General features: G+C 44.4%; 2 pseudogenes; one reads left to right on the top strand and one right to left on the bottom strand.

The window, feature by feature from the left end:
* Nucleotides 1-2,055: 2,055 nt before the first annotated feature.
* LOC116895795 lies at nt 2,056-2,870 on the bottom strand (annotated as a pseudogene).
* Nucleotides 2,871-10,386: 7,516 nt separating this feature from the next.
* On the top strand, nt 10,387-11,006 carry LOC116895407 (annotated as a pseudogene).

An 11,006-nucleotide genomic window follows, 5' to 3' on the forward strand; every position in this document is an offset into this window, starting at 1 on the left:
TTCTTCTTCTTTTTCCCTCAGTATAGTAAACATATTCCCCAGTTTCAACCACACTTACAACCTGGGATTATCCCTGCGTGATTAATTAAAATTAGTTCAACAAATATATATGTACCTGACATCTGCCCGGGGCTTTTCTGGAGAGCTGTTGTGTGTTGGGGAGCTGGCAATGGCTCAGAAGATAAGTTTGGGTCTATTGTTCTTTTATTCACTGCAGAAATTTATCTTCCTAAATAAATTGATTTGGTTTTTTTCTCTTTGATGCTATACCTGTTTGCCTTCTTTTCAATGTTAGCTTAAATAAATACAAGTGTTTAATCGCTTTCTATGCTATACACTTGTATACATAACACATGAATTTGTCTTTTTTGTTTTCCTTTTTTGCGATAGGGTCTCATGTAGCCCAAGGTAGCCTCCAACATATCGTATGGCTAAATTTAATCTTAACTCTCACTCTCCTGCCTCCACCCTGTAAGTGCTGGTATTGGGGGTTTGTGACACCACCCCTGTTCCATACAGGGCTGGGGATCAGCCTAGGGCTCCCTGCATATAAAGCAAGTACCCTACCAACTGAGCTGCACCCTGGAAGAGTTTTTTCTTAGAGGTTTTCTATAATGTATCCATCATCATTTAGACCATGGAACCCTTCTTTTCCTTACTTCAGTAAATAATGCGAATTATTCTTGTTACAGTAGTAGTAGCTGTAGTAGCAGCAGTAACAGTGCCCGCTACTTGGCACATTCCTATAATCTTAGAACGTGGGAGGTAAAGGGAGGAGGGTCAGACTCAAGGCCATCCTTAGCCAAATCGTGAGCTTGAGGCCAGCCAGGGTTGTGCGAGGCCTTGTCTTTAAAAAGGTTTAAAATAGGGGCCGAGAGAGAGTTTAGCTGTTACTTACTATTCTTACCAAGGACCCTAGTTTAGTTCCCAGCACCCATGTCTGGGGCCTCAAAATTGCCTGTAACTCCAGCTCCAAGGAGATCAACACCCTCTCCCAGACTCTGTGTCCACCTGCACGTGCACACACATGCACACACGCGCATATGCACACACGCACACCCTGGATTTGAATAGCGGGATTTGGTTTTTGCTTGTTTTGTTTTGTTGTTGTTTGATATTTTTGGTTTTGAGACTGAGTCAGGTTTGTAGACCAAAGTTGACCTCAAACTCAACATCTTCCTGCCTCAGCCCTGCCCCGCACCCCAGTGCTGAAATCATAAGACTTACACGACCAAACGTCTGTTTTATTGACCTTTGTCAGTCTTTCAAGTTTGCAAGTGCATTTCTGCCACCGCACAGCTTCGGCCTCCCTTTGGCTTTATTCACCTGTCTCTATTACTCTTTTGTATTCCGTGCTGAAGGGGGATATCCGAGCCGCAGCAAGCCCGTAAGGTCAGGGGCAACTTTTAGAATTGGCTTCCTCTTTCCACCAGGACGGCTCCAGGGAGCAAAGCCAGGTGATTAGACTCAATGGAAAGCCCCTTCACCTGCAGAGCCCTCTGGCTGCACTTGTTTTGTTGTTTGTTTAACTTTTTATTGGTTCTTTGTGAATTTTCTGTGGCGCACCTCACACTTACTTCCCCTTCCTTCCATATCTGTCTCCTGTCCCTGCAACCTCCCCCCCAGAAAAAAAAAAAAAAAACCCGAACATCTCAACATGGAAGTTTCACGGTGTCACAGCGTGTCACACAAGCGAACCCTTCTGTCCACACAGTTTTACTTGCAAATGTTCATTGCAATGAGTCATCATTGGTCTGGTTCAAGGACGCTGGCTTCTGCACTATCAATACTGGATCCTCAGCAGGACTCCTCTAGGACATCCTGTTGTTGCCCTGTGTCATGCTTTGGATCTGAGGACTGGCCCCTTCCCTTACTCTAGCAGATGGGGTAGATGTTGTAGCCCTGGATCTGGGTCTGGGTGGTAGATGGTGGTCATCTCCCCTGCACCATAACACCAGAGCAAGCAAAATACATTCTACGATATCTTCAAAACATCATCATTTTTTGAAGATAATTTTGTAATTGTATTTATGTACAGAAAACTTAAGCGTACATTTAGCCCAGTTTAGTGGCGAGTTCTTTAGCCTTTGCCTTTTCCAGCTTGGCAATGCGAGCCACAGACTTAGGACCCAGGACGTTTCCTCCCCAGTGGCGGCGGATCTCGTCATATCTGTCATTATAATTGGTCCTAATAGCTCCCACCAGTTTAGCCAGAGCACCCTTGTCTTCCGAGTTAACCTGTGTGAAGGCAACAGTGGTGCATGTCCTCCTGTGGACCAGGCGCCCCAGCCTGGCCTTTCCCTTGATGATGCAGTAGGGCACCCCCATCTTTCGACACAGGGCAGGCAGGAAAACCACCAGCTCAATGGTGTCTACATCATGGGCAGTCACCACCAGCTGAGCCTTCTTGTTCTCCACCAAGGTGGTGACTGTATTGACCCCTGCTTGGAGGACAGGCGGTCTCTTAGCTGGGACGTCCCCTTTGCCAGCAGCTTTCTTCTCAGCTTGGGCCAGCAGACTTTGCTGCTTCTCCTGCTTTGTCTCTGGCCTGTACTGGTGGGCGAGCTTAAGCAGCTGAGTCGCTGTTTGTCTGTCCAGGGCCTGGGTGAACTGGTTGATGGCAGGAGGTACTGTGAGCCGCTTAGAGAGGATGGCTCTTTGCCGCTGCAGCCTGATGTAGCGGGGCCATTTGACAAAGCGTGTGAGATCTCTTTTGGGCTGGGTGTCCTGCCCAATGCTGAAGTTCTTGGGCCTTTTCTCAAAGGCTTGACCACCTTTTTGGCCTCCTGCTTCTTAACAATGGCCGGGGCCACCTTCTTCCCCTTGGCCTTCTTTCCGGGCACCTTGCTCAGCTGGAGGAGAGAGCACATCATTATTTTTATTTTTAAAGAAAATATTCTGTATCGAGGGTAGAGGTGTAGCTCCATGATAAAACATGAATTTTTAGGATTATTTTTGTTTTATTCATGTATATGAATGTTTCACTTGCCTTTAAGATCTATGCACTGCATGTCAGCCTGGTTCCTGCAGAGGCCAGAAAATCATGTCAGATCCCCGAAACTGGACTTATGGGTGGCTGTCCGTCACTATGTGGGTGCTGGGAATCAAACCGGGTCTCTCCAGCCTGAGCCTGTGTTTTTTATGCTTGAGTTCCTGGGTTCAATCCCTAACAAGCATGTACACAGAGAAACAGGAATTGGTGGGCAGAACATACAAGAATATTCTTGTGAAACATTCTTCCAATTTATTCCATAAAGTTCTTAAACGGTGTGGTCAAAAGGTTAAAAACTAGAGATGTTAACTTGGATTCCAAAGTAAATCAATTTCCAACAACTTGCAGTCTTCCGAATGAGAACAAGCTACCTGTCAGTTAATTCAGCACTAGCACCACATGGTCCATCAGAAGTGTCGAGAAGGGAGGTAGCCCGAGGCCAGGTGGACTTTATAATCTTCCAACCCTCTAAAAATGTTCTCATTTTAGATGCATGAGCTCAGCGATGGTTATGAATATTAATACTAGGACTGTCAAGGATTCAGATATAATTCGTGAATTAACCGAATGTTTGCAAAAATTGGTCTGAGTAAATCTCTCTTTTTTTTTTTCAAGCTTTAGGCTTATTTTAGCTAAAATCTGTGCTAAGGAGCAGGAGGAAATAGTCTTCCCCACAGAAGAGCTCCCAAGTGTCCTAATCAAGTGGTCAGCCCTGAAAACCTACATGCAGGTAACACTGTCCGGACTGAGCTTACTGTATTTATAAGTGTGTGTGTGTGTGTGTGTGTGTGTGTGTGTGTGTGTGTGTGTGTGTGTGTGTGAGTGTGTGTGTGTGTGTGTGTGTGTGTGTGTGTGTGTGTGTGTGTGTGTGTGTGCACAACAAGACGTGCACATGATGAAAGGAAGAAGCCATGAATTTGAGACAGAGAAAGAGAGGATACCTGGGAGGGGTGGGAGGGAGAAAAGAAAGAAATGATGCAATTATATTTTCATTTCAGAAAATAAAAATCATTCATTAAAAAATTGATCTTTTCAAAGTCGTAGCCAGGTGGCACCCGGTGATCTATTAATAGCTCATAGTAACACTGAAGGGGAAATGTAGTCTCCCCCAGACAACTTGCCTTTCTGCTGTCACAGGTTCCCGAACCTGCCTGCTCATAGCCTCCATGTGCCCTGCTAAAACCCCCACCTCCCACCCTGACCACGGTAAAGCCCATTGTCACACGACCCAGCCACAAGACTAACTTGACAGTTCCCAGTGTCATTTCCTCTGAACTTTAGCGGGCTCACAGTAAAGCCTCGCACAGCCCATTGTGTCCTCTCTTTAGCTCCGGAGGTCTCAGCTGTCGTTGCCCTGGCTGCTTCCCCGATCTGTGAAAAGAGCACACCCACCGCAGGGATTGCCCTTCAGTGACTATTCCCATCACCCAGAAAGCTGTTCTCTTTTTCATTTTTAAAAAACGCTTATTACTGTTTTGCCTGCATGTCAGGTGCGCGCCTTGCCTGCTGAGGTCAGAAGAGGGTACGGGGCCCCCTGAACCGGGCATTACAGCTGGCACTGTGTGGGTGCCGGGGAACGACCTGGGTCCTCTGAAAGAGTAAGCGCTCATAACCACTGAGCTCACTGCAGCCACCGACCAGGGCAAGCGCTCATCTGGAATCCGTGTGGCTGTCTAGCACTTCCTTCAGGATTTTACCCATGTAGCTTTGAATGATTCTGTGAATACTTGTTTAATTCATTAATTTTTTTCAAGACAGGGCCTCCTTATTTTGCCACCAGGCAGTCTGGAATTCTTGGGCTCAGGCCATCTTTCTGCTTCAGGCTCCTAACTCAGACAGCAGTTTCATAACCCAGGGCAGCACTGAATACCCTATTTATACCCCGGAACTGTGTAATCCAACCTTCTCTGCAACCTCCCTCCATCTCCCTACACGAATCTGTTTTACTCTGTAGAATTTATCACCATATAATTACTATATATTTTATTTATGGTCTGCCCTTCCCCACTAAGCTGAGTTATATGGGATTAGGCATTCCTATATTTCATTCACAGTTGTATGGCTATGAGCCCATATCCAGTGTTCAACAATGCTTACTGAAAAAATGAGCGTTCTTTACAAATCCAGTAATCAGCGTTATGAGTTAAATACAGGTGAAACACAAACAAAGAATAGAATAGAAAAAAAATCACTCAATGTATGCATCTTCATTCAATTAAAAGTAGCACCATTAAATAAACATCTGTGTAACAATTAGTAAACCATTCTCTTTACTTCCTTACCCTCCCAAGCCTGCTATCCCAACATGCCTTTCGCCTCTGCAGAAGACAGCAGAGACTGTAGTAGACACCCACTGCCCAACATTCACACAATCTACAAATCCAGGCTGGGGCTGTGGATCAGCTGGTAGAGTGCTAGCCTTCCATGCACAAGGGCCCAGGATGCATCCCCAACAGCACGTAACAACCTAGGACGCTGACACATGCTTACAACCCCAGTATTTAATAGGTAGAGGCAAGGGGATCCTGAGTTCAAGGTTCTCCTCAGCTAGTCTGAAGCCAACTTGGGCTACATGAAGCCCTAAAAAAAAAACCAAAGATGATGAATTCCACTAGGAATTGAAGATGGGAAATATGGGCTGGAGAAATGTCTTATACAGGCTGGGGAGGTGACTTGGCTCAGTGGTATTGGCTGCTCTTCTGGAGGACCAGGGTTCAAGCCCCAGCCCCCACACGGTGGTGGTTCACAACCATCTGTAACGCCAATTCTAGGGGATCTTCTGGCCTCTATGGACACTGGGCATGCACATACTGACATACACGTGAGCAGAATATTTATATGAATAAAACTATTTTAAATTTAAGAGAAGGGAAATATTCCCCAAATCTTCCACCTAAGGAAATGGTTTAAAATCCAGACAAAAGAAGGAACGAACAAGCCACACACAGGACCTGTACGCACAGACGGAAGGATGAAATGTTCTGAAAAAACTCCAAGCCACTCTGCCCCTTACACCAGTATGAGTTTCTCAGCAGTGCTAAAGCGGAGGCGTGACATTTTAAACTTTTGTTATCACTCTGCTCCAAGAAATGAAGAGCAACGTATATTGGGTGACTGTGGTGGGAGGAAGACTCCATACGTAAACCCTAAAACTCGAAGCACCTAGAAATTCAGACCCCACCCTCACTCCACCGCCTCACCCCTGCTGTTAGTTGGAAAGCAAAGGTTGGGTCTGGAGAGATGCTGCGTGGTTAAGAGCACGGGCTGCTCTTCCAGAGGACAGGCCTTTGATTTCCAGCGCCCACCTCGGGCAGCTCAACATTCCTTGTAACTCCAGCCTTCTGGCTTCTTCTGGCATTCGCAGGGCACACACATGTAGATATTTAATCTCAATCAGGAGTTTCTACCCTGCCTTTGATCATTCAGTTCCCAGATTAAAAAAAAACCACAATTTTTATATTTATAATAAGCATTAAATGCACCAGAGCTGGGCAGATATCTATCTACCATCTAAGCTATTAAAGTCTACTTCCTCTTCCATAAGCCCGAGTTATAACTTGCCTTGTTCCACCTGGGCAGCTCTTAATTCCCACTGGCCAGCCCTCATGACTCACCCTCCCCACGGCATCTTTACCTCTCTCCATTTTCCTCTCTTCTCTGCTCTCTCTCCCCAACCTCTAATCCCTCCAACAATTGGCTGTAGTTATTTTTATTTTACCAATATTTTTAAATTAAGGAACAAGGTTTGCACAACAAAAGCTAGTAAGCGTGAGAATTCACTTGTAGGCCTGTGTCTTGGGGTACAGAATTTAACATTACAATACATAACAACAGACCAAACCCCTTACACACACACACACACACACACACACACACACACACACACACACAAAACTTTAAGACAAATAAATAAACAATAGCAAGGCACTCTGAGATAAACCACTCCTAAAGCACGTACAGATACTAGCAGTAGAATACACTTTCCTCAGGTTTCCTGTTCCCAGCCCAGTCCCAGTCTTCCTTTCACTCTACCATGATAAATGTGAGTGTTCTCCAAACCAGAGACAGAAGTGTTCTGCACCCAGCATCTGGACCCGTGTCATCAGAGAATTAAAACTCTGGTTTCCCAAGAGCATTCCTAAGCTTAGGCACAGTGGACTTGAATGTTGCTTTGTACTTTCAACAATAACTGAAGACTTAAAATGAACAAAGCTCAAATTCACTATTTGTACATTTGGTGCCATTTGTGGTAACAAAGGAAACTTCTGTCTGCATTAAAATTTCCCAGGTATTACCAGGGACTGTGTCATTCATCTCCAGGTTTAAAATCCAGTTCCATCCCTTGGAAGAAGCAAGCTTAACTATCTAACAGTCTATTATCATTTTTAATATATTATCTATTAATTCTTTGGAAATTTCATACATTTTGATCATGTTTCCCCTACACTGCCCCGCTTTTCATGTTTAAAAAGACAGTACTATGTATTTTAAAGCAATGTGTAGGCAACAATACATACAACTTGATCAATTATAAATAAGTAAAGCCAGGCAGTGGCAGCACATACATACCGTTCATTGATCCCAGCTCTCAGGAGGCAGAAATAGGCAAATCTCTGTAAGTTTGAGGCCAGCCTGGTCTACCTTGTGAGTTAGAGGACAGTCAGCACTACACAAAGAAACTCTGTATTGAAAAACAATAAATAAACAAATATTTATAAAAACAAAAGGCGGGCTGTGTATAGTGGGCACATCTTCGATATCAGCATTAAGGAGGCAGAGGCAGATAGATCATTGTGAGTTCAAGGCCAGTTTGGTCTACATAAAAAATTCAGTCCAGCCTGGGCTATATAGTGAAACTCTGTCTCAAACACAAAAGGAGGAGGAGGGAGATGATCAAAGTACCACTTCCGTCACTGAGTTATTCTAAGAAGCAGACCAGCAGACGCTTAGAAGAAAAGACTAAAACTGGTGTCTTCCTGTTTGATTTCTATTGCTGTGATAAACACCATCACCAAAGAGGAAAGGTTTGTTTCATTTTACAACTCTATCATGAATGAGTGCAGGAACTCAATGCAGAAACCCGGAGGGAGGAACTGAAGCAGAAGCCATTGAGGAAAGTTGGTTACTGGCTTGCTCCCAATGCTCCTTCCACTTCTTTCATATTCAACCTAGGACCATCTGCAAAGGGGATGGCCCCGCCCACAGGAGACTGAGCTCTCCTACATCAATCGTCAATCAAGAACATGCCCCACATAAGCCAATCTGTTAGAAACATTTTCTAAACTGATAGCCCCTCTTTGTTAACAAAAAACCCATCAGATCACCCTAAGAGGTAGGCACTGGCAGAAAAAGCAGACATTATTTCAGGCTCACACAGATGACCTCACACTTACCAAACAGACCCTCCCAACGAGTATGCTTCTTGATTAGGTAGAATCTCATAGAAATTATTTTTATTTAATCTTTAGGAAATACACACACACACACACACACACACACACACACACGAGGCAGACAGTGGTTCCACACTATAATCCTATTTCAGTCGGAGGCCATTAGATCATTTGAACCCATTAGTTTAAGTCCAGGCCGGTCAACCGGTCAATACAGAAAAGGCTGAGAGTAAGAGTGAGACAAGAAACAGATTCTACTACAAGCTTTACAGTCCAAGGGCGCCCTCTGTCGGAATACTAAATACCCAAACGCTAAAGGGAACGGATGCTGTCTCAATTACACACACACACACACACACACACACACACACACACACACACACACACACACACACTTTATTTATTGGGGGTGTGGAGTGAGCACTATGTATTTGTGCCGTCGCACACACATGGAGCTTGAAGGAATTGGGTCTCGCCTATCGCGTAGGACCCTGGGATTGAACTCAGGCACTCAGTCTTGGCAGCAAGACCTTTACCAGAGGAGCCGTCTCACCAGCCCTCACGGAAACTCTTGCTCAATGGTTTCTGGAATCATTCCTATCTTTAATCGCTGCCAGAGGATGGCGGAAAAAAAAATACAGCGCGTCATTTGTTTATTACAAGTCCCGCCCCCAAGAATCAAATCAACACCCCGCTGTTTATCTGGGGATTAGGAGAGAAGTTTTATATTTTCCTCAGGATTTATTCCATATTATCCAATAAAATTATCAGCATGAGCCACCCAGCTAGTCACATTGATCTCTTTGTCCCTTCTGCCCTTGTAAAACTATACTTGGTTTAACAGGCCACTGAAGCAGTGTGTCCAGTGATGAGTTTCACCAACATCAAATATTTATTGGCTGTCTGCTCAGGGGAGGACACAGTTCTAAGGGGAAAGTATGGATAAACCCTTCTTCTATCCTCAAAGAAATGATGTCATGTCTAAAACAGAAAGTGTAAAAGGAAACTACACAGAGAAACAGACGGTAAATCACCTACTGACGAGTAGCTTCTCCCAGTCTGCTGTTTTCTCCCACTTCAGGGAAGGAAATTCGACCCTTTCCAGCCTGAGAGGATCCGAATTCACCTTACAAAAAGGTTGCAAAGGGTGAAATCTTCCGAAAGATCCCAAGGCAGGCCAGGCAGAGGTGGTGCATGGCTTTAATCCTGCATTTGGGAGGCAAAGGCAGAGTAGATCTCTGAGTTCATCGGCCAGCCTGGTCTACAGACCAAGTTTCCACTACACTGAGAAAGTCTGTCTTGAAAAATAATACAGAACAAACAGAAGTTCCCAAGGCAGCTGCTGTTTGGTTTGTTTTAGGTTTTGGGGGTTTTCGTTTTGTTTTTTGTTTGTTTGTTTGTTTTTGTTTTTTGAGATAAGGTTTCTCTGTGTAACCCTGGCTGTCCTGAAACTCACTCTGTAGACCAGGCTGGCCTCCAACTCCAAGATCCATCTGCCTCTCCCTTCTGAGTGCTGGGATTAAAGGTATAGGTCGCTAGCACTCAGCTAGTTAATGGTGATTATTATGAAGAAAATACCAGATAATATCTGATGGTAAAGACATTTTATTTGCTTAAAATATAAGTTAAATATTTTGCATCTTTTACAATTGAAATATTCTTCCTTGTAAAGGAAGACTGTTATCAAATGAGTGATAAAGTCACTAATGAGTCATTCTAAAGAACTATTATCAACATTAAGAACAATACAGCCTTGACTCTTAGTTACAAGACTGAATTTTCTGGTATGTCACATGGTTTGCCAACTTTTGTGATGCATTACATAAAATACTAAAAATATCTTAGTCATATTTTTGGTCATCTACATATCTAATACTATGAACAGCCCAAGGGAAAAAATCATATTTATAAAAGAGATTTTAGCAGTAATATTATTTCATTATATATTATAATATATAAGAAATAAGAACTTTTTTTCCTCTAGTGGCAGCCATCAGGTGAGCCAAGTTGGGTGCATACAAATACATCCAGGAGCTGTGGAGGAAGAAGCAGTCCGACGTGATGCGCTTTCTTCTAAGGGTCCGCTGCTGGCAATACCGCCAGCTCTCTGCGCTGCACAGGGCTCCCCGCCCCACCTGGCCTGATAAAGCGTGAAGGCTGGGATACAAGGCTAAGCAAGGTTATGTCATTTACAGGATTCGTGTCCGCCGCGGTGGTTGCAAGCGCCCAGTTCCTAAGGGGGCAACTTCCGGCAAGACTGTCCACCATGGTATTAAATTTCAGGAATTTGCCCGAAGCCTTCAGTCTGTTGCTGAGGAGAGAGCTGGGCGCCATTGTGGAGCTTTTAGAGTCCTGAATTCCTACTGGGTTGGTGAAGATTCCACATATAAATTTTTTGAGGTTATCTTCATTGATCCATTCCATAAACTATCAGAAGAAATCCTGACACCCAATGGATCACCAAACCAGTCCACAAGCACAGAGAGATGCGTGGGCTGACATCTGCTGGTCGCAAGAGCTGTGGCCTTGGAAAGGGCCACAAGTTCCACCACACTATTGGTGGATCTCGCTGTGCAGCCTGGAGAAGGCGCAATACTCTTCGGCTCCACCGTTACCGCTAA

Source organism: Rattus rattus, chromosome 3, assembly GCF_011064425.1.
Source record: "Rattus rattus isolate New Zealand chromosome 3, Rrattus_CSIRO_v1, whole genome shotgun sequence".
Lineage (NCBI taxonomy): Eukaryota > Metazoa > Chordata > Mammalia > Rodentia > Muridae > Rattus > Rattus rattus.